Below are 22,335 nucleotides of genomic sequence, written 5' to 3'. Positions count from 1 at the left end.
GTGGGCTGACCCATATCAGCCCAGGCTTGGGGGGCCACGCTGCCCCCCGTCCCCTGTCTTCTATGATGAGTTGATCCAGGCACAGAGCTCCCTGACATGGAGGGAGGGAGGACACCTCGCCTCCCGAGCTTACCCCACGTCTGGATGGGGTCCAGAGAGCTCCCACAGCGTCTGCCTGGAAGCAGCTAGGTGAGCTTCAGGAAGGTGCTTGACCCTCCTGAGCCCTGTCAATCTCCAGTGGCCAAGGAGACCCACCGAAAAGCAGTAAGCAGGAAGCCGGTCCGTGAGGCTGCAGTGGCCGGTGAAGTCCCTTCATACCCAAGGCTCCCAGGCAGGCCTCGGGGCAGCCTGGGGACCATCGGTAGTCAGGGGCTGTGGGCTTCCTAAGCTCAAGCTGGCTCAGGTATGAGGTGCAGGGGCCACCTCTGGGCCCCTTCCCATGTTTGCCAAGTAGGGAGCCGCCTCCTCTCGCTGCTATAAGGGTCTGATGGAAGGATGGGCGGGGCCGTCTTTCCAAAGCCCGGAGACTGCTGCTGATGCAGGTTTTACATTATGTTTGATGTTTTTGGTATTGTCATCCTCCGGGTCTTTATTGAGTAACAAAACCAGCCAGGCCTAAGAGGGAAGATGGAAGTGTGGCCAGGACAGGGTCACCTTGGGTCAGGCACCAGGACCGCAGGTGAGGAGGCAAACTGGGTTCGCCTGTATGCTGAGCGCCCAAGGCAGATGCAGCCTCGCGAGGAATGCAGCCTAGAGAGGCTCACAGTCGCAGTGGCGTGGCTGGGCAACGGAGGACACACCAGGAGCAGGCTCTTCTTCTGCCCCCGCTGGAGGCGCTCAGGCCAGCCATGATCCGGGAGGTGACCTCTGCTTTTCCCCACCTGTGGATCCTCCAGGGCACTTGCCCCTTGGCAGATCTGCTCAGGAGGAAGGCCAGGTGTCTGGCTGTCTGTACTGGGCACATCCGGAGAGGGCCCCGGGCGGCTGATGCTGAGCTTCATGGGATGGCGAGGCAGTGCCTGTGAGACAGACGCTTCCTGTGGAGACAGGCGCTGCCTGTGCTTGTTGGCTCCCAACTGTTTCCGGGAGGTCCCCGTCACGGGATCCATCCTGAGACAGCCCCCCTTGGATGGACTGAGCTGACACTAGGTGCCCTGGAGGGCTGAATCTCCCTCCAAAGGGGGCTGTGCCACCAGCTCCTAGGACAGGCACACTGCGTGCCTTCTTGTCCCCAGTCGGAGAGGCCCTGGTTTACTCCTCCCTGAACCTGGGATGGGGCAGTGTGCCGGGGGGAGGAGGCTGGGGTCTTCCTGGGAAGACAGACCTGAGTCCTGGCCTACCCAGGAGACCCTCGCTTCCCTCAGCAATGGCCTGTGGCCCGAGAGCCGCCTCCAGCCTGCAGGATGTCAGGCAGTGAGACCTCAGAGTGCAGGGCGGGCTGCAGTAGGTCAGCAAACACGGCTGTCGAGAGTCACAGGTCCGCTGCAGCCCTGGGCCCCTTCCTCCTTGCCGTCAGGCTTAATCAAGGTGGCTGGGACTGTGCTCATGGGAAAGGCAAGAAGCGTATTTTGGGACCATTGGAGGCAATTTTGTTTACCTGATTTATTTTAATTTACTTAATTTATTAATGTTTTAAGAGACTGAGTCTCGCCACGTTGCCCAGGCTGGTCTCACACTCTTGGGTTCAAGTGATCCTCCTGCCTGGACCTCTCCAAGTGCTAGGATCACAGGCCTAAGCCAACATGCCTGCCCTTACCTGGTTTTTGAAAGAGGATTCAGTCATCGCTTGACAGTCTGATGAAGGTTAAGGATATGAAATCAATCCTAGAAATGGTGATGGCGGTGGCAGCATGGCACAGCAGTGCTGTAGGATGGGGAACTCCGCAGAGCTCCCGGCACGTGGAGTAGTATTGTAAAAGCATACGTATCTAGACAGCCTCGTGACGGTGTGCAGGTGGCCGTACAAGGGGCATGTTCCCAGGAAGGTCAGAATGGGAAGCAGCCGTCTGTCCTCGGTCACCGACCTCAGGCCCCATTGGCCCCAGGCCCTACAGGAACAGCCCAGAGCTTGTGTGGGACCTCAGGAGCCGTGCCCAGGCCACCTCAGGGATGGGGCACCGTGGAGGCAGGAAGAGCATCGGTGGCGCCTCGGGCCCCGTCATCTTGGGAGCAGCGTAGAACTCCACGAGCCCGTGCTCAGTATTCACAGAGCACAGCAGTGCGTTTGTCAAGGGCTCTCGTTCGGGCCCAGGGCCATTGGAACGCTGCCCTTCGACCCCGTCTGCCCACTCGGATTCCCAGTAGCTGAGCGCTGGACGTGACCTCGAGTCCAAGCCTCTGTGAGAAAATACGTCCTTGTCTGCCCGGAGGGGGCCCAGCCACAGGCCTCATCCGTCCTCAGAGTAGCCTGGCAGGGTGAGTCCAGAGCCATGAAAACGCTCAGACCTTTTCATCCTATAACTCCTCCCAGAAATTTGCCTTAAGAGAATAATTGAGAAGGGGAGGGCGGGGTGAAACCAGAAAAGTACAAACCCCCAAAACGCACCGCCGTCAGGAATGGCCAGGTGAGTCGGAAATCCGTGTGCGCATTACGGTGCAGCCTGTGCAGGCGGTGAAGGAGGGGCTGTGACTCGCAGATGGCTGTGACTCGGCCATGGGCAGATGTGGAAGCGCAGCCTGAGGTCCCAAAGGAGACCAGCAGGTGAGGCCTGCAGGAGGGGCAGCTGGGCCTGGAGCTCAGGGAGCTCTGTTCCCCCTCTTGGTCCCACTCCAGGCCTTGGTCCTGTTTTCTGCCTTATTCCCGTCCTGCCCCAGGCATTGTTCCTGCTCGCTCTCTCGATCCTGCCCTGGGCCTTGGTCCTCCTCCAGGCCTCATTCCTGTTCTCGCTTGGTGCTGTTCCAGGCCTTGGTTTCTGAGGGCCTCCCCCAGACCTCCAGCCTTCCCTGGGCTTTGCATCCTTCAGGCCATACTCCTGACCCAGCCGTGGGGTGTGGTCAGCCTGGCCACCTACTCCTGACCCACTGACTGTGCCCTCTCAGATGGATGCAGCTCACAGACGATGCCCTGCGTGTTTCTTCCAGACGGGGAAACTGTGGGGTCCCCTGCTCCAGAAGGCCACCTTCCTCTCTTCTCTAGATGGTTCAGGGCCTCCACTGGGCTGTTGGCTTCTCCTCTTTCTTCAGGAAGCCCGTGGGCCCCTCTGAGGTCCCTGCCCACAGCCACGCTGAGGCTGGCTGCGTCCCGTGTTCCAGCATCACCGCTTGTAAACCGTGTGACCTTGGGCAGGCTTCTTGAGCTCTCTGAGATTCCGTGTCCTCTTCTGTAATGTGAAGATGAAGCTAATTGATTCCTCATTGGTAGAAATCAATAATAAAATTCCAGTAATCAGTGAGCATACCAGTCCCTGGGAGGACCACCAGGGTGGCCCCAACAGTCAGCAGCCGTCCGAGGGCCCCAACGCTCAGAACGCTGGGGAAAGGGGCGATCAACATTAATACACAGATACGTAGAAATGACCGTGTGGCATAGCCCCGGGGAAGGCTGGCGCTGCCGGGCCACACTGCGTGTTTCCTGGTGCATCTGGGCTCCGACGTTTCAAGTGGGGCCCTTCTGGAGTGCAGGAGGCTCTTCTGGAGGCATGGGACAGAGACTCCTCCCCGAAACCTGGGCGCTTCCTAACCAGTGCTCTGGGCGTGTTTGCCTTTTTCTGAGCCCTGAGTCTGGGAGGCCCAGCTGTGCCCGCTCACCCCAAAAGCCTCCTCCCTGCCCCACGTGCTGGTCACAGGTCACCGAGCCTGTGGGTGTCTAGTCCTGCTCCCAGAAAGCCCCTAATCTGATGTCCTCTGCATCCCCTGGGCCACGTAGCCCTGGCAAGGGCTGACCCACAAGGGGAGGCCACCTACGAGCAGCCCCAAGGCCATGAAGGGCTGCCCACCACTCCAGACGTCCACCCCCACCCCCCACCGCTCCAGACTTCCACCCCCACCCCCCACCGCTCCAGACTTCCACCGCCACCCCCACTGCTCCAGACTTCCACCCCCACCGCTCCAGACTCCCACCGCCACCCCCCCACCACTCCAGACTCCCACCGCCGCCCCCCCACCGCTCCAGACTCCCACCGCCACCCCCCACTGCTCCAGACTCCCACCGCCGCCCCCCACCGCTCCAGACTCCCTCCGCTGCCCCCCACCGCTCCAGACTCCCTCTGCCGCCCCCCACCGCTCCAGACTCCCACCCCCACTCCCCTGCACTCCAGACTTCACCCCCACCCCCCATCGCTCCAGACTTCCACCTCCAACCCCTCCACTCCAGTCTTCCATCCCCACCCCCACCACTCCAGACTTCCACCCCCACCCCCACCACTGCAGACTTCCACCCCCACCCCCCTCCACTCCGGACTTCCACCCCCACCCCCACCGCCCCAGGCTGGGACCACTGGAGAGGTCAGACCTCAACATACTGCCTCCCACCGGGCAGAAAGGGGAGCCCAGGGCCCTCCTGCGAGCTTGAAACGCACCTTGCAGAGTTGGGTTTCCCAGTGACCGTCCTCAGTGCCTGTGTCAGGACTTACTGCCTGTGGATTCTTCTGTGGTGCCTCTGAGGTACCCCATTTCCATTGAACTCCGTGAGGTCTGTGTGTCTTTGTGTGTCTGCATTGAGTGCATGTGGTTTGTGTGATGCACGTACGTTGTGTGTGTGTGTGATTTGTGTGTGTTTGTCTGTATTGACGTTGTCCACCCCTTTTCCCATGCATATGGCTATAGATCGGATGCTCCATCACCAGCCAGATCTGGGAGACTCAAGGGACACTTTTCTGGGTGAGACACTGCCAGGGACAGCGGCCTCCCAGCTCAGACAGTCAAGTTATGTTTCTTGAGATATCTGAGTAAATGCCCAAAGATTTCTCCTGGAATCCCACCGGTTTTTTTCTGGATGATTCATTTTTCCAAGCTGTTGAGTACAGTAAGCAGAACCGTGTGTTAATGGAAATGAGGAAATTTTGTTCCCAAGGGAAACCTGCCGTTCACAAGCACCTCGGGGCTTGGGTGTTGGGTTGAGCAATGTTGTGGTCACAGTCCCAGGCAAAGGAGCACCGTGTGTGCCTGTCCGCCTGTCCCCCTGGAGTAGCCAACATGTTCCTCCTGCAGCATTGGACAGGGAAGGGTCCGTGTGTGCCTGTCCGCCTGTCCCCCTGGAGTAGCCAGCGTGTTCCTCCTGCGGCGTCGGACCGGGAAGGGTCCGTATGTGCCTATCCGCCTGTCCCCCTGGAATAGCCAGCGTGTTCCTCCTGCGGCATCGGACCGGGAAGGGTCCGTGTGTGCCTGTCCGCCTGTCCCCCTGGAGTAGCCAGCGTGTTCCTCCTGCGGCATCGGACTGGGAAGGGTCCGTGTGTGCCTGTCCACCTGTCCCCCTGGAATAGCCAGCGTGTTCCTCCTGCAGCATTGGACAGGGAAGGGTCCGTGTGTGCCTGTCTGCCTGTCCTCCTGTCCCCCTGGAATAGCCAGCGTGTTCCTCCTGCGGCGTCGGACCAGGGAAGGGTCCTGTGGACAATTGGCTTCTCTGCGTGGGTTTCATGGGTTGGGTGGTTCTCAGGTTTGGGGGTGGGCAAGGGCACCTGGCCAGGGTGTGGGCAGCAGGGGTGCCTTCCTGAGCTGCCAGCTCTTTCAGAGATTGGCTGGGGCTTCCTGGTGCTGGAAACAAATAGGCAGGCCCTCTGGCATCACCAGATTCCTGGTGAGGGGAGTCAGTTCTGCATACAGCATCGCTCAGTTCCCAGCGTAGGGCTTTCAAGCACCACGGTGCCACACAGCCGCCCTGCCGATGGCCACGCAGACAGGACGGAGGGGGTCCGCGCTCGAGGGCACATAGGCTGTTTGGGACTTTGATGAGCTGGGTCAACTGGGGTCCACTCAGACCCTCAACCCCACCTGCCCCAGACCTCTGATCAGTAGAATTGAAAGGCATCTGAAATCAGAGCTGTACATCCCGGTCTAGGGGCTTGATGGGCCGGTGCCATGAGAGAAGTGGTGCAGGCTGCCCACCCTCAGACCCCTGCACACCCACACCGAGACTGGGGAGGAAGGAGACTGTGCCAGTCACCCGGGCCTCAGCTCTGCAGACACTGTGGCTTTGCCCATTTCTCAGCACTCTGCATTTATGACCTTTCTGGCCGGATGTAGCAGGTGCTTTCCTGTCCCTTCCTATCTTCCCTCCATCCTTCCCTCTTTTCCTCACTCCTTTCTTCTATCCTTCCCTCCTTTCCTCCCTCCCTCCTTTCCTCAGGAACTTTGAGGGGCCCCTGAGTGCCCTGCCCAGGGACAGGAAGTGAAGGTGAAGGTCTGGGGTTTCAGATGCCAGCACTTCCCCTTTGGCCTGCAAGGCATCTCCGGAGTGAATGGGTGGCAGCCACCTGGGCTCCCGTTGGAGGGCAGAGCTCCCCCCAACTGCAGAGCTAGGTCCTGGAGAGGGGAAACCCTGAAGGGTCCCTGCAGGTGTCCAGGCAGCTGATGGCCGGGGTCTGACACCCCTTCACACTCAAAGCCATCACCTTCATACCACTTTTGCCACCCTTGCTGCCTTCAAAATCTCTCAGCCAGGAAATGAGGGTGGAATGAAGTTTGCCCCTGCACAGCCCGCCATGAGTCCAAACCCTCTGCTACATGAGATGCAGGTTGTGTGTGCACAGGGCTGGCCTGTGTCACCCCAGCTTCTTACCAGCACGGCACAGCCACGCAAAGGCCCTAGGACAGGAGGAGGGAGCTCCCTTCTTAGGGAGATCAAAGGCCTCACCTCTCCCTCCTTTTTAAAATTTTTTTAAATTTTATTTTTCCATAAGTTATTGGGGCACAGGTGATATTTGGTTACGTGAGTAAGTTCTTTAGTGATGATTTGTGAGATGCTGGTGTACCCATCACCTGAGCAGTGTCCACTCCACTATGTATGTTGCTTTTCATCCCTCGCCCCCTACCACTCTTCCCCGCAAGGCCCCAAAGTCTGTAGTATCATTCTTATGCCTTTGCATCCTCATAGCTTAGCTCTCACGTATCAGTGAGAACATGCAATGTTTGGTTTTCCATTCCTGAGTTACTTCACTTAGAAGAATAATCTCCAGTTTCATCCAGGTTATTGCAAATGCCGTTAATTCATTCCTTTTTATGGCTGGGTAGTATTCTGTCATATATATATCACAGTTTCTTGATCCGCTTGTTGATTGATGGGCGTTTGGGCTGGTTCCACAATTTTGCAATTGTGAACTGTGTTGCTACACCTGTGTGTGTATCTTTTTCAAATAATGACTTCTTTTCCTCTGGGTAGATACCCAGTAGTGGGATTGCTGGATCAGATGGTAACCCTCCTTTTGTAAATGAACCTGAGCTTTGCCCTTACTTGCTAGACCACATTGGACAAGTCACATAACTTTTCCAAACCTCAGTATTCCTGTCTACCCAAGGCGGCGAGGGCCAGCTCCCTGAAGGGGGGCTGTGAGCGGTTAATGGGGTCATAAACGCACCTTGCGTGTAAATTGCAAGGGCACCAGAGTGTCCGTTCCTTCCCTTCCCTTTATCCTCCAGGATTGGACCTCACTTTACCTTTTTCTCCACATAGTGACGTTTCTAGGTAAGAAGCCTGGGAGCTAGGCGTGGCCTTTGAACAGAGTGAATTCAGACTCTCTGAGGCCCTAAAGCTTGTGGGGTCAGTCCTGGCTCTCAGCACTTCCTGCTTCACACAGTTAGGAAGACTTGGGAGCAATCACCCTGGCTGAGATATCCTGCAGTGGCCTTGTGGGGGTCTCTCCAGTTCTGGGGCTGAGCCAGCAGCGGCCTGCGCCAAGCAGCTGGGAACCGGGTCCCTGGCACTGGTTCTGCAGGACCTGAGGCTCCTGCCCGCACGTAGGTCACGCTTGCTTGAGAGCTGGCCTGGTCCTAGCAACTTCCATCCATGTCGGTGTGCAGGAGACACCGGGGTGGTCTTCTAGTCCCAAATGCCATCCGTCCCTGCGGGGGCACAGAGGCCTGGGTGTGGGGCATGGGGCTCAGGAGGTGGCCACCTGAAGTCGGACCCTGTCTCTGCCCTCACTGGCTGGCTGCGTCATTTTGAGAAGTCCTCGTTATTTCTGTAGCCTTCTGCCTGGTCATCAGAAACAGGGCGATGCCACCTGTGTCCTCAGGGCTGCGGAGAGGGTCTGCCAAGCTGAGAGACCAAGGGAGGTGGCCCGGGCCTGCCGTGGTGGTGGGAGGTCTGGCCAGGCTCAGGGCAGAATGCCTGGGGTACGGGAGAGGCATAGAGCCTCCGGAATTGAGGCTCCAGGATGGAGGTGTGGATGCCCACGTTCTCAGGGATGGACGTTACAGGCCCTCGGGAGACCTGAGGACTTCTGAGTATGTGGCCAGTCTCTTAGAAGTTGGGTTTGGTGACAATTGGGAATGCGTCGCTGGTCCCTTTGCGGGCCGGTCATTCCTCATTGTTCGTCAAGTGCCCCCTCTGTTCCGGGATCCAAGCAGGTGTTTGCCCCGCATCCCAGCTCAGCATCTGCCCAGCGCACTAGGTGCCCAGGTTGAATGTGCCCACAGTCGACTCGAGGGGCTGCTTCCCCCACGTGCAGCCAGCCTTAGAGCCTTGCCTTGGGGTCTGGGCACTGAGTGGGCAGCTCCCATCCCATGGGCACAGCAGTGGCCAGGAGGAGGACCAGAACATCACCGCCTCGCCCCACCCCCCTTCCAGGGTCAGGCTGAGGCTCCTGTCCCCGCCGCAGGGATGTGGGCTCACTGTCCAGCATTATTTGGGACACATGAGGCCAGGGTGGGAGCTTCGGGCCCTCATATAGCAGCCTCGTGTGGTAAGGATCGGGCCAGAGTGCCTTCTGCAGGGTCCACTGGGGAAGGAGAGTAGGTGCTGGATTCAGAAGCCAGCGAGGACCAGGGACAAGGGTGGCAGGTTCCAGCCTGGAACCCAGTCTCCTGCCTCACAGCCCCACTCACGACTTCAATCTTGCCCTGGAGCACGACCTCATGACCCTCATACAAGTGTTTGGTCCGCTAGCCTGACAGCCCCAGAGTAGGCTGGGGTAGGAAGAGGGGCCTCTGGTGGAGGAGCGAAGTGAGCTGAGTGGGAGGAGAAAGCCGTCGTCCCCACAGGCTGCGGAAGACACAGGGCAGCTCAGCTCAGCTCAGCTCAGCATGGGCAGAAGGTCTGGAGTGAAGGCCCCCACTATATGTGGCCCCTCCCATAGCAACATATTTACTGCCAGGCTTGGGGAAAGCCCCTGAGATGGAGCTCTGCCTCCTGCACTTGCACAGGTATTTGTGTCCAAGGAGGCCAAACAGAATCCTCTGCTCACAGGAGAAAACCAGGGATGGGCTTTGTGCAGCCACAGCCGTGAGTCTTCCTAGTTAACAGCTGTCCTCTAAAGAGGCTGAAAGTTGTTAATGAATGCAGGCTCCTGTGTCTGCATTCTCGGGAATGGATTTGAAATTATGCTCAGGTCTTCTGCTTGCTTGATGGCACATGTGATGTGTGGCCTCTCCCTGCTTTGTCCACAAGGGATGCCCTGCAGGGGAAGATTCCCTCCAAGTCTAGGTTCTCCTTGGACCCCATGCTGGGCCTGCAGGAGAGTGTGTGGCTGAGTGAACAGCTGCTTTCCCTGGGAGAAGATGGGAACTGAGCTCAGGGTAGACAATGGTAGACACTGAGTCCTTGGCCAGGAGCCCAGAGGAGCACTCCCTGGGCCCAGGAAAGCCAAGACTCCTTATTGGAACCCCAATGGTAGCATGCTAGCTCCCCTGCTGCTTGGGTTAGATGAGAAACCAGGGACAAAAGCGCTTCCCTGAAGGGATGGGGAAGATGGCGTGCCAGGCACATGTTCTGTGGGCACAGGGATGGAAGTTCTGAGCTGTAATTCACTGGGGAGGATCCAAGAAGAGAGGAACCTGGACTGGAATGAAAATGAAGACAGGCCCCCAGGGCCCTGTTAGGGCTTGGTTCATTATCCCTCTCTGAACCCCAGCATCCTCATACCTGAAATGAGCTAAGGATGAGAGCCTTCACCTGGAATTGCCATAGGAATGAGGGCCGCCATGTGTATGGCACAGGAAGGAGTCACTCCAGGTAGCTGCTGAAGATGGAGATGGTGATGATGATGGTGACAGTGGTGATGGGGATGATGATAATGATGATGATGGTGATCGCTGTCATGGTGTGATTAGGGTGATGGTGATGATGACAAGGATGAGGAAAATGAGGATGAGGGTGGGGGTAGTGATAATTATGATGATGGTGATGTTGGTGATGGTGATAATGATGGTGATGATGATATTGATGCTGGTGGGGACAATGGTAATCATGGTGGTGATGATGGTGGTGGTGGTAGTATGATGGTGATAATGATTGTGATGTTGAGCATGGTGGTGGTGATGATGGTGATGAAGACAGTATGGTAGTGTCGGTGATGATGGTAATGGTGATAATAGTGGTAATGATAATTGTGATAATGTGATAGTGATGATTACAGTTGATAATGTTGGTGATGGTGATGATCATGGTTGTGTTTATGGTAATGTGATGATGGTAATCACAGTGATGATGAAAATGATGATGGTGATGATGATGAGATGGTAGTGGTGGTGATGTTGGTGATGGTGAGGATACTGGTGGTGGTTATGATGATGGTGATGGTAATAATTGTGATGATGGTGGTGATAATATGATGGTAGTGGTGGTGATGATGTATGATGGTGAGGATGATGATGGTGATGATGGTCATGTTGATGTGATGGTGAAGATGGTGAGCATGATGGTGTGATGATGATATTGATGCTGGTGGTGACAATGATAGTCATGGTGGTGATGATGATGGTGGTGATGGTAGTATGATGGTGATAATGATTGTGATGTTGAGGATGGTGGTGGTGATGATGGTGATGAAGACAGTATGGTAGTGTTGGTGATGATGGTAATGGTGATGATAGTGGTAATGATAATTGTGATAATGTGATAGTGATGATTACAATTGATGATGTTGGTGATGGTGATGATCATGGTTGTGTTTATGGTAATGTGATGATGGTAATCACAGTGATAATGAAAATGATGATGGTGATGATGATGATGAGATGGTAGTGGTGGTGATGATGTATGATGGTGAGGATGATGATGGTGATGATGGTCATGTTGATGTGATGGTGAAGATGGTGAGCATGATGGTGTGATGATGATGGTGAGGATAATGGTGGTGATGGTGGTGGTTAGGATGATGTCATAATGATGGTGATGGTGGTGGTGGTGGTGATGGTGGTGATGATAGTGATGGTGGTGGTTATGATGATATGATGGTGGTGGTGATGGTGGTGGTGGTAATGATGGTGATGATAATGATGATAGTGGTAGTGATGATGATAGTGATGATGGTGATGGTGAGATGGCGATGATAATGGTGGTGGTTATGATGTGATGGTGATGGTGGTGGTGATGATAGTGATGGTGGTGGTTATGATGATATGATGGTGATGGTGGTAGTGATGATGATGATGATAGTGATGGTAGTGATGGTGGTGATGATGGTGACAATGATGGTGATGATGGTGATGATAATGATGATAGTGGTAGTGATGATGATAGTGATGATGGTGATGGTGAGATGGCGATGATAATGGTGGTGGTTATGATGTGATGGTGATGGTGGTGGTGATGATAGTGATGGTGGTGGTTATGATGATATGATGGTGATGGTGGTAGTGATGATGATGATGGTAGTGATGGTGGTGATGGTGGTGATGATGGTGACAATGATGGTGATGATGACGGTGGTGGTGATGATGGTAATGGTGATGATAATGGTGGTGGTTATAATGATGTGATGGTGATGGTGGTGGTGATGATGGTGATGGTAGTGATGATGGTGAGATGGTGATGATGTGGTGGTTATGATGATGTGATGGTGGTGGTGATGGTGATAGTGATGGTGGTGGTTGTGATGATATGATTGTGATGATGGTGGTAGTGATGATAGTGATGGTAGTGATGATGGTGGTGATGATGGTGACAATAATGATGGTGATGATAATGGTGGTGGTTATAATGATGTGATAGTGATGTTGATGGTGGTGGTGGTGGTGATGGTGGTGGTGATGGTGATGGTAGTGATGATGGTGATGATGTGATGGTGATGGTGGTGGTGATGGTGATAGTGATGGTGGTGGTTGTGATGATGGTGGTAATGATAGTGATGGTGGTGGTTATGATTAGATGATTGTGATGATAGTGGTAGTGATGATAGTGATGGTAGTGATGATGGTGGTGATGATGGTGACAATAATGATGGTGATGATAATGGTGGTGGTTATAATGATGTGATGGTGATGGTGGTGGTGGTGGTGGTGGTGGTGGTGGTGGTGGTGATGGTGATGATGAGCATGGTAATGGTAGTGAAGGTGATGATAGGGAGAGCTGACTGAGCTGAGCTGGATAAGAGGAAGCTGAAGCACAGGATTCTGCCCATGATGGGAAGGATGCCAGTGCTGCACAGGGAGATGACCTGAGTGGGGCACATTCTGCAGGTGTCGTCTTGAGCAGAGGCTCCTGCCTGTTCATATGAGCATCCCAGGAACTGAGCAAGGATGAGTGTGTAGATTGAGGGTGCCTGGCCTGGGAGGGGTGTGTGTGACCGGAAGCTTGAGTGGGTCTCCAGATGACGCTGAGGTTTATAATGAGCATGGGACACCTGGGAACAAGGTGGGTCTCCCAAGCAATCACCAGGAACCAGCTGGGCGGTGCTGGACCCCTGGTTCTACCCCAGGAATGGGAAGGGTAGAGGCGAGGAGGTCTCTTGGGAGGAAGATGTGCCAGGAATGCCAGTAGGTAGGGCCTGGTAACTAATGGAAGTTTCTCACACCAGAGGATGCTGGATCTGTCCTGAGCACAGCAGGGTGACTGTGGGGTGCGGCGGCTTCTGTGGAGGGAGCGACTCTGGACCTGGAGACCGCAGTGCCAGGCAGGCGGGCAGCTGGGAGACTTTTCAGCCCAGCCTCCTGGGGCCCTGGGAGCCTTAGGAATGCTCTCCCAAGAGGGAGCGTCAGGGCTGAGCAGCCTCCAGGCTTAGCGCAGTGCCCTATGAGACCTTCTCTCCTGCTCCGCCCTGGCCCTGCCTGGGTTGCAGGAGATAGAGGCAGGGGACCTGGCCCCTCCGGATGCACAGCTACAGGCCAGAAGACAACAGTGCTCAGTCAGGTGCTGTGCTTTGGTTACCTGGGACTGGCAGGTAATTACTGCATGAGGCTGCAGTGACCCAGGAGGTTGCCTTACCTCTGAGGGACTAAGATAGCCAGAGTTTGCTAGAATCCCCCAAGCCCAACAGGGAGCTGTTTTTACCACTGAACAGGCAGGATCAAGGGACAGAGGGAGACTAAGTTACATCTTTTAGAAACCCCACACCGTGTGCTCCTCTAAACGCCTACATCTGGACTCCTGTGTCCCAGAGCCAGGATCCAGCAGTGGGACCCCAGAGGAGCTGATGTCTGCCTTGGCTGGGGTCAGAGGAGGTCTTGCGAGCTTTCCTGGCCCTACAGCAGGTGCCTCCTGGGCTCCCTTCCGCAGCCTCGGGGTGTAGCCCATCTGGGCTCTACAGGCCCCGTGCATGGCCAGGGCTGTGCCCCTACCTGCGAGAGACCCTTCCAACCTGGCCCTGCAACAGGCTCAGGCACCAGCTGTGCCTCCTGCTCAACTGACCAGCCCAGTGCCGCCTGGTAACTGGCAAATGACCAGAGCCATGTTCCTCAGACCTAAGTAATGTGGCAATGCCTCTATTTTTTTTTTTTTTTTTTTTTTTTTTTTTTTTTTTTTTTTTTTTTTTTTTTGCGGCCAAGGCCCACTCTGTCCCCCAGGCTGGAGTGCAGTGGCATGATCTTGGCTTCCCAGATTCGAGTGATTCCCCTGTCTCGGCCTCCTGAGTAGCTGGGATGCATCACACCACCATGCCCAGCTAATTTTTGTATTTTTAGTAGAGGCGAGGTTTCACCATGTTAGCCAGGCTGGTCTCGAACTTCTGACCTCAGGTGATCCACTTGCCTTGGCCTCCCGAAGTGCTGGGATTATAGGTGTGAGTCACTGCACCCTGCTGACAATGCCTTTTTTTTTTTTTTTCTTTTGAGATGGAGTCTCGTTCTGTCGCCCAGGCTGGAGTGCAGTGGCGCAATCTGGGCTCACTGCAAGCTCCGCCTCCTGGGTTCACGCCATTCTTCTGCCCCAGCCTCCCGAGTAGTTGGGACTACAGGCACCCGCCACCACGCCCAGCTGATTTGTGTGTGTGTGTTTTTAGTAGAGACGGGGTTTCACTGTGTTAGCCACGATGGTCTCGATCTCCTGACCTCGTGATCCACCCGCCTCAGCCTCCCAAAGTGCTGGGATGACAGGTGTGAGCCACCGTGCCCGGCCGACAATGCCTTTTAAGGGTAAGACCCACCCTCCTGTTGACCTCTGTTGTTCTGATTACATTGTTGCAGGACAATGAACACACACGAAGCTGGGAGCCCTCGCCAGGTGGTAAAAACTGTAATAAACCAAATGAACTGAGGCCCATTTACAAAGTCAGCACAAACACAACGGCAACACCAATAAAAGTTAAAGTTGCAGCACGCGTTTTGCAGGGCAGATGCTTCTTGGTGACAGGGCAGTGGCAGCGAGCCCCAGGGTGGAGAGATCTACCTGCTGGCCCACCTGCCGTATGTATACATTTCCCCGTGATCCGTTCAGTGAGCTCTGCTCTCACATACTTAAGGATGTGTCGCATGAAGGCGTCTTAATAATCGCGTGGCTCTGTTTGTTGTCGTCACACCTTGTGTTTAGCCCAGAGCTGTCCTGGGAGGCACTTTTTGAGCGGGTTCCTGATAACTTGCCTAAGATGTCTGCTTCGGGTGAAGACAAACTTTGCCTTGCAGCGTGAGTAAGCGGGGCTTTAAATGGGAATAATCCAATTATTGCAGCGACTGCGAACAGAAGAAATGTTCACTGCATATTTACTGCTGCACTTACTCCTAATGAACTGCTCTGAGACGGGGAGAGGGAAGGCGGGAAGCACACAGAGTGTGGCCCTGGGTGCAGCACCCACAGCCCCGGAGAGCAGCTCGCATGCCCCAGTGACACAGCGAGCTCCGGCCTCTTCTTCCTGTTGGAATTTACACGGGGTATTGGGAGTGGCTGGGCCTTTGCTGGATGTGAATGTCTGCATGAACGTGCACATGGGTACATGCACACACCGTACACACACACACACCCCCCACCTCACACACGTGGGCCCCCCGGACGGCGTTTGGAAATAAGTGTCCCTCCAGATCACACAGAACGTACCTGCACTCTGACATTGCCATTGAAAACAGCCTGTGAAGAAAAGGTAGGTGGCCAGAATTCTTAGGCCACTGAGCGCTGTCCCCAGGAGGCGATGGCCCAAGGCTGTATCCCCCAGGCAAGCATGCTTCTGATTGGCCACAGAAGACTTGGAAGGCACCACGTGTCTCACTGTAGTTTACAGTCCTGATGTCATAAAAGACAGCCAGGACTAAGGCTAAATGTTCTCCCAGCCTCCATGGTCGTGTTAAGTCTGAGAAAAGATAGACCCAGGACCTCCCAGTGCTGGTCAGAGGTGCCTCCACACTGACCATCTGCAGAAGGCACCGGTGGGCTCTCCCTCCCTCAGGGCGCAGTGCCCCAGGAGAGCAGCTCCAGCCCTTACATCTCACAGCTGGGCAACCACCGAGGGCTGCTCAGGGGCATGCGCTGTGCTGCTGGGGTGGGGGGGTGAGGGCCATGGGAGGTCTCTTGTGTGGTCACGCCCAGCTCGAGCCCCCCATCCGAGGTGGATCCAAGGAGCAGGGGTCACTACCCTTCACCCTTCCCAAGCATGGGTGACCTCCCCTGCACCTCCTGCCCAAAGAAAGGCCTATGAGTGCCCCTGCCAGGCCACTGCACCCTCTAGAAACAGGAGCGGGTGACAGGGCAAGAAAGGAGACCCCAGAGGCCCCTCCCCTGTGGGCGTCTTGGCCTGCACAAAAGGGGGCATATTCTCCCCAGAAAAATGGACATTTGTAAGCTGCTTCATTTTTTTTTTTTTTTAACAAGGCAGAATACAAAATCACTTTACAACAAACAGTCATCCCCTCCTGCGGACTGTGTCCGTGTCACAGGTTTCTTTTGTTGAAGGCTCTTAGAAGTTTCCCACCAAATACAGTGTGGCCCTCAGATCCCCCCGCCCCGGGCTGTGTCTGCAGCAGCCCCTGTCTCACTGGGGTCCCGGGGTCTGTGTCTGCAGCAGCCCCTGTCTCACTGGGGTCCCGGGATCTGTGTCTGCAGCAGCCCCTCTCTCATCGGGGTCCCAGGATCTGTGTCTGCTGCAGCCCCTGTCTCACTGGGGTCCCGGGATCTGTGTCTGCAGCAGCCTCTCTCTCATCGGGGCCCTGGGGTCACAGTAGCACTGACTGAGGTCCGGAGAGGCTGTCGAGGTGGGAGAGGAAGGCCTGGCTCCCAGAAAGCAGACAGTGCTCAGCAGGAACAGATGTGTCCTTCTCCACTTCTCTGAGCGGGTTTCTCCCTGTCCGAGATTCTCCTTTCCTCTCCCCCAGCCCCTCCCGGCCTGCTCTGCCCTGGGAGCTCTAGTCACACCTGGGTACGCCGTCCTTGGCGAGGTCAGGCTCTCACAGCCTAGTGTATGTGGATAGGCCGACGCCCACCCCACCCGCTAGCTTCCAGCTCCTTTCCTTGCACGCCTCCCCTGGAGCTGGAAGGTGACCTCTGCTGTCTCCAGCCCCCTCCTGTGTTCCTAGGGGCAGCTGTCTGGGGCACGAGTTGCTCTGGGACATTGACTGATTCAATGAAAGGATGGTCTCGGGAACCAGTAGCCCTTTGACCAAAGCCAGCACAGTCTTAAGGAGACTGGGGTCTGGGGGTGCCCCTTGGGTAGGAAAGGAGGGGAGTGGAAATGGGCCTGGGTTTCTTCTCCCTCAGGAAAGGCGGGTTTTGGGTGGGGGTGCCGCTGTGACCTGCTTCTTGGTACATGTGAGTGTACATGTGGGTGTGCATGTTTGCCTGTGGGCACCTGTGTGCACGCACTCCAGGGGCGGGGTTCGTCCCGTCCGCAGGCTGGATGAGAGCTTGACTGGCAGCTCTGAGATCATCTCAGATTCTCAGGACACTCAGTAGCAAGAGCCGTCCCACTTCAGCAGTTCAGATGTTCGATCCTGTATAGCAAACGAGTTCAGATGTTCAATCCCGTATGGCAAACGAGTTCAAATGTCCGATCCCACATAACGGGCACATCCTGCTGGATTTTGACCGTACAGCTCCTCCCATGACATCTGCCCAGCTCTACTTCAGGTTGAGAACCCCACTTAGTTGTCTGCTTCTTGTCCCCGAAGTTCAGGCTGGGGAGGAGGGGATGGGCAGAGCCCTCTGGCTGTGACTAGAGGCACTGCCAGCTGTGGGAGGCCCGCAGCCCTTCATCCTGAGGGCCTGGTACAATCGATGTGTATGTGCCCCACATCAGTGGGTGCCCCAGGCAGCACACGGCTCGAGTGGGTGTCTCAGGACCGGCTGCTTCCATCCAGTAGAGGACATGGGGGCAGAGGGTAGAGGCCCCTGTCTGCAGAGATGACCTTTGCAGTCAGGCCTCGAGGGGCCTTCCGCCCTCCCTCTGCCCTGCATCCGCGTCCTCCAGCTGTGTCTAGAGCTGTAGGTGCAAGCGTGATGAGAGGAAGCTGGGTGGCAGCTCCCGGGGGGGGTTCTCCTCTGGAGCACTGGGGTGTGTCCCCACACTGAGGACATGGCACACCCTGCCCTGCACTGGTCCACCCAGGTGCTGTGGGCCACCCGCCTGGGACCCTGCTCGCCCACTGAGGTTCAGCATGACCCTTGCCTGCCTTTCCTGGGGTGCCCTTTCCTCCCAGGCCTTTGTGTAGATGGGGGTCTTTGAAGTCCGCTTTGACTTGGCCCCTGTCACCCAGACAGCCACACTGTTCTGTCTTCAACTCCGTTCAAGGGTCGCCCAACCGTTTTTGGCAAGTTGGACTTTGAGCAAACTGATTGGGAGCCTGAACAAGGCTGTGCTGACGACCTGTGGCCAGCCAGGCCCCGCCCACATCTCAGCCCTTTCCTCCCCATGCTGTTTGCAGGGTCACCAGGCCTGCTCCTCTCTGAGACTTCAAGGAGAGCCCAGCTCCTGCCCTGCCCTGGCTCCCTCCCTCCCCTGAAACCCAGTCCCAGCCTGCACTGGGCAGCGTCCTCTGCGCTCTGCCCTCCTGGAGCCCGAGGTTTCCTACGCTACCACTGGCAAGGGTCTGGGTGCAGCAGCTGCATCATCCCGGGAAGTGGGGGACCGTGGAGCGGGTGCCGGCCTCTGTCTGGGGAGGCAGCTTGAATGTGCACACGGAGGGGACCTGGAGGGGTGGAAGGAGCCAAGCCCCCCCCGTAGACCTGGAGACTCATTGCCAGGGAGCCAGGTGGCCCCAGGGACGATACGCTTGTGTAGTTAGTGAGTCTGCAAGAGGAGCACACAGTGGACTTGTGTGTATGTGCGTGTGTGCATTTGTGTGTGGACACGTGGCTGTGTGTGGTGTGTATGTGTGTGCCTGTGTGTACATGTGTGAATGGTATATGTGTGTGTGATGGAGAGCATGGTGTGGGATGGAAGATGGGGCTGAGTGGTACCTTGGAGAAGTGTTTCCAGCTGGAGAAAGAGCATTGCTGGCCCAGGGCCTGGCTGGGCTGGGTCTCGGGGGCTGTGGCGTCCTACAGAGGCTCGAGATCGGTGAGACTCTAGATCCAGCCTGGACAAACCCCCTCTGATTTGCACTCCTATGCCCCCTTTCCATCCTAGGCAGGGGCTCCCTGGCTCCCTTCTCCAGCCACGTCCTAAGCACCTGCTCCTACCGGCCCGGGGACAGGCACTGCGGACGTAAACATGCATGAGACCCTGTGCCCTTTACCCACCGTACCCTTTACCTGTTGTGTGCTCAGGACCCCCCAGGTTAGCCCATGTGGATGGGTGATGACGTTTGTTTGCCAGAGCCCAGGTTTCAGTCACCATTACTCATACTATCTCGGAAACTCTGTCAACCCCAGGGACGCCCCTTCCCCTCCCTGAGAGCTATTGCAACATTGGGACCAGAGGAGAGGCCTCCTCACCCGTGCCCGGGTGAAAGGGAGTTGTGAAATGTGTGCTTGAAAGGACCCTTTGTCCCCAGGACATGGTGGCCCGGCACCGTGCCTCTGACCGCCTCCAGCAGGAAGTGGGCTGGGGTGGGTGAGCCCAGCTCCTGCCGGCAAACAAAAGGTGTTGTGTGCTCAGGGCCGGCCCGCTGGTGCCCTCGGGAGGGCCAGGCCCAGGGATGGGGCAGGCCTGCTGCCTGCTTGTCCCTTTGTTCTGCAAATGCTGAGAGCAGGCAAGCCCACAAAGTGACCTGCATGCATGTACTTGCGTGCTTACATGAGAGTGCACATGTGGGTGCATGTGAGGATGCATATCTCCGTGCTTGCACATATGTGTGCTTGTGCGTGCTGCATCTGTAGATACGTGTTTGCGAACATGTATTTACATGGGCATGTGTGTGCCTGTGTGTGTGCCTGCATGCCTCTTCGTGTGGTGTGTGGTGTATATATGTGAGTGATGTGTACGTGTGTCTGGGGGGTACATATGTGTGTGGTGTGTGGCCAGGCATCGCAGCTACAGCATAGGTGAGGCTGGAGCCCCCTTCACCAGCCTAACGCCCCAGGGGCCCTGCCCTCCTTCCTGCTTTTCTTTCTGACCCTGAGTGCCACTGTGCAAGTTACCACATCATGGCTGGCAGGATGAGGGTCCTCTCCGTAGAGGGACAGTGGGCTGGGGCCTGGCACTGGAGCACGCGTGTGTCCAGGATGCTGAAGGCTGGCACATGGCCCCAGATCCCTCCCCTGTCCTCAGCCCCACAGTCCCAGTGAGCTCCGGTGGCTTCCATCCTAGCCTGACCGAGAGGGCCCCAGCAACATAGCCTGTGGGTGCTGGCCAGCCGAGCCTTGTGCCAGGTGGGGTGCTTCTGCCTGTGCTGTCTCCACCCTCAGCATCCTTCTCCTGGGACTTCCCAGCCCAGAGCACAAGCTTCAGCATGGGTACAAGGTCCCAGCTGAGCTTGGCAGTGAAGGATTTGAGCCCAGGCCACCTCCTGTTCACCCTCTCACAGCCTGCCCTGCAGGCAGGTCAGGACCTGCCCTCAGATGCCACCCACACTGCCCTGGTTTTCTGGTCTGTGCCGGCCCCACTCCTGATGGCCCAGGTCCTGCCTTGTGCTGCAGAGAGGGCCAAACCTGGCCCGGGCAGACGCGGAAACGTCTTCCTGTTGCAGTTGAAGGGTTCACTTCACCTGAGACAGCCCAGTCTGGCTGTTAGGGCAGAACAGGACAAGCACTGGGAACCCCAGGGGGTTTCTGAGGCCCCGTTCAGCTCAGGATGACAGCAGGAGCCACACCGCACTGAAGGCCACCCTGGGCACCGTGGTGTGGGATGGATGGGAGCACACGTGGGGATTTCTTTTAAGCCACACCGGAGCCTCTTCCTTTCGTGTCCTTCAGTGTTGGTACCAGATAAACACACCCCCAGCACACACGCGCGCACACACACACACACACACACACACTGCTTGCTGTGCTTTGTCCAGCTCTTTTCCCAGGCATTGCAAGGGGATTTCTGCTGTTGGGGCGTGTGTGTTTCATCCTGTAGCTTCCTCGTGGGTTTAAGGTTCGTGTTCATGGGTGTCTGAGATTTTCCTACTATATTTACTGTCACCCAAAACAATGCATCGGGGATGGGAAACGCCGCTGCTGGCGGCTTTCTGCAGGAATAAGGAACAGACAAGAGGCCCTGGGAAGACACATGACAGATTCCAGACCTCCCAGACCTGCCTCCCCTGCGATGACCCCAGGGCCCGCGCCCTCATGGGTTGAGGAGTGAGCTGTCCCTCAGGACCCTGTCCTCTGCTGCCCACTGCTCCTACAGGGACAGCCACTGCCTGTGGGCCAGGGGCATAATTGGCTGGCCCTGTGCAAAATGAAATGCAGGGCCCTTGTTAAAACTTATTCAGAATTTCAAGACATGGGAACTGCAGAGCATTGTCCAAGCAGTGGCCCTCCTGCACCTGGGGCCGTGCGCAGCAGTCTGCATAGCCATGAAGCCAGCCGGCCGCCTGTCGGGAGGACCATGTGTTAGCACACATGCGTGCACACATGTGCATTTGCAGAACGGTTTAGATAGTAGTCATTTCCCTCCTGTGGTGTGGAATCTCCGAAACTTTTTCAAGTTTTCAAGTAAACAAGTATCCTGGGGAACTACAGTTCTGGTTTATGCAAATTGAGAGTCCTGTGCTTTATTTAAAAAAAGGAAAAGAGGTGACGTGGAAGAGAAAACCCAGGAGAGGGGGGATGTCAAGGGTTCTGGAGCGTTGTGAGAGGGACCGGGGCTTCAGACAGGAGGTGGGGGCTGGGGGCCATGGGGGCCAGTCTTGCCCTGGGCCTGGGTGTCTGTGCAGCCTGGGCCTGGTGTGGGTGACAGAGAATCCTTCCCCGCTCTGCAGGGCTGGCAGCTGAGGCAGCCCAGACCCTGGATTCTCTGCATCCTGGGGCCACTGAACCCATCAAACATTAAGCCCCAGGAAGGAGGGACCCAAAAGGAAAGCAGGAAGGGGCTTCATAGGTAAATTGCCCGCATCCAACAAGGTGAGTTCCAAGCCTGTACTCGGAACAGTGAGGACCCCGAGGAACTGTGAGTGGACGAGGAAGGGGCGGAGACGGCCAACCGTGGCCCTCCCAGCACTGGCACGAAGCGAGTCACGTGCAGTCCAACCAGTTTGCACGTAGCGTGGGGCGCGTGGCGTTCACCAGCGAGTGCAGTGGGATTATGTGATAGCTTCATCCATTCTCCTAGAGCCTTGGACCCACTTTCAAACTTCTTTTTCGTGTAAGATGCAAAGTTCTCCCTGATCTCCAGCCATGGGGTTAAGGTTGGTGTAGAATCCTGTGTACATAAAGGTGCATGTTTATAACTTAACCTTGAACGAAAATACTGCCTGGCAGGTGTTTGGTGTCTGATCTGCATGCCTACGTTTTTCAGCGGGATGGCAACCCCTGTTTGTAGGTCCAGTTTGTATAAAAGTAATTACGTGTGCATTAGGAAGGAACTATTTTTTCCCAGTTTGAGAAATGACTAGGATGGGGCACCGACTCCCCACCTCCTGCCTGGCCTCGCACTCTGACTCCAAGTCTGGACCCCCTTGGTTCCCACCCTGTGCACAGGTCCGCCCTCGCTACATCTGAGGACGTCCTGACTGGGA

At 56.2% G+C, this 22,335-nt stretch overlaps 1 protein-coding gene across 2 annotated transcripts in view; it reads left to right on the top strand.

Moving 5' to 3' along the window:
* TAFA5 (TAFA chemokine like family member 5) overlaps positions 1–22,335 on the top strand; it is a 262,342-nt gene that overhangs the window by 195,782 nt on the left and 44,225 nt on the right. The window lies entirely within an intron of this gene.

Source organism: Chlorocebus sabaeus, chromosome 19 (genome assembly GCF_047675955.1).
Source record: "Chlorocebus sabaeus isolate Y175 chromosome 19, mChlSab1.0.hap1, whole genome shotgun sequence".
Classification (NCBI taxonomy): Eukaryota; Metazoa; Chordata; class Mammalia; order Primates; family Cercopithecidae; genus Chlorocebus; species Chlorocebus sabaeus.
The sequence above is the reverse complement of the archived record's forward strand: the minus strand, read 5'-3'. Positions and strand labels throughout refer to the sequence as shown.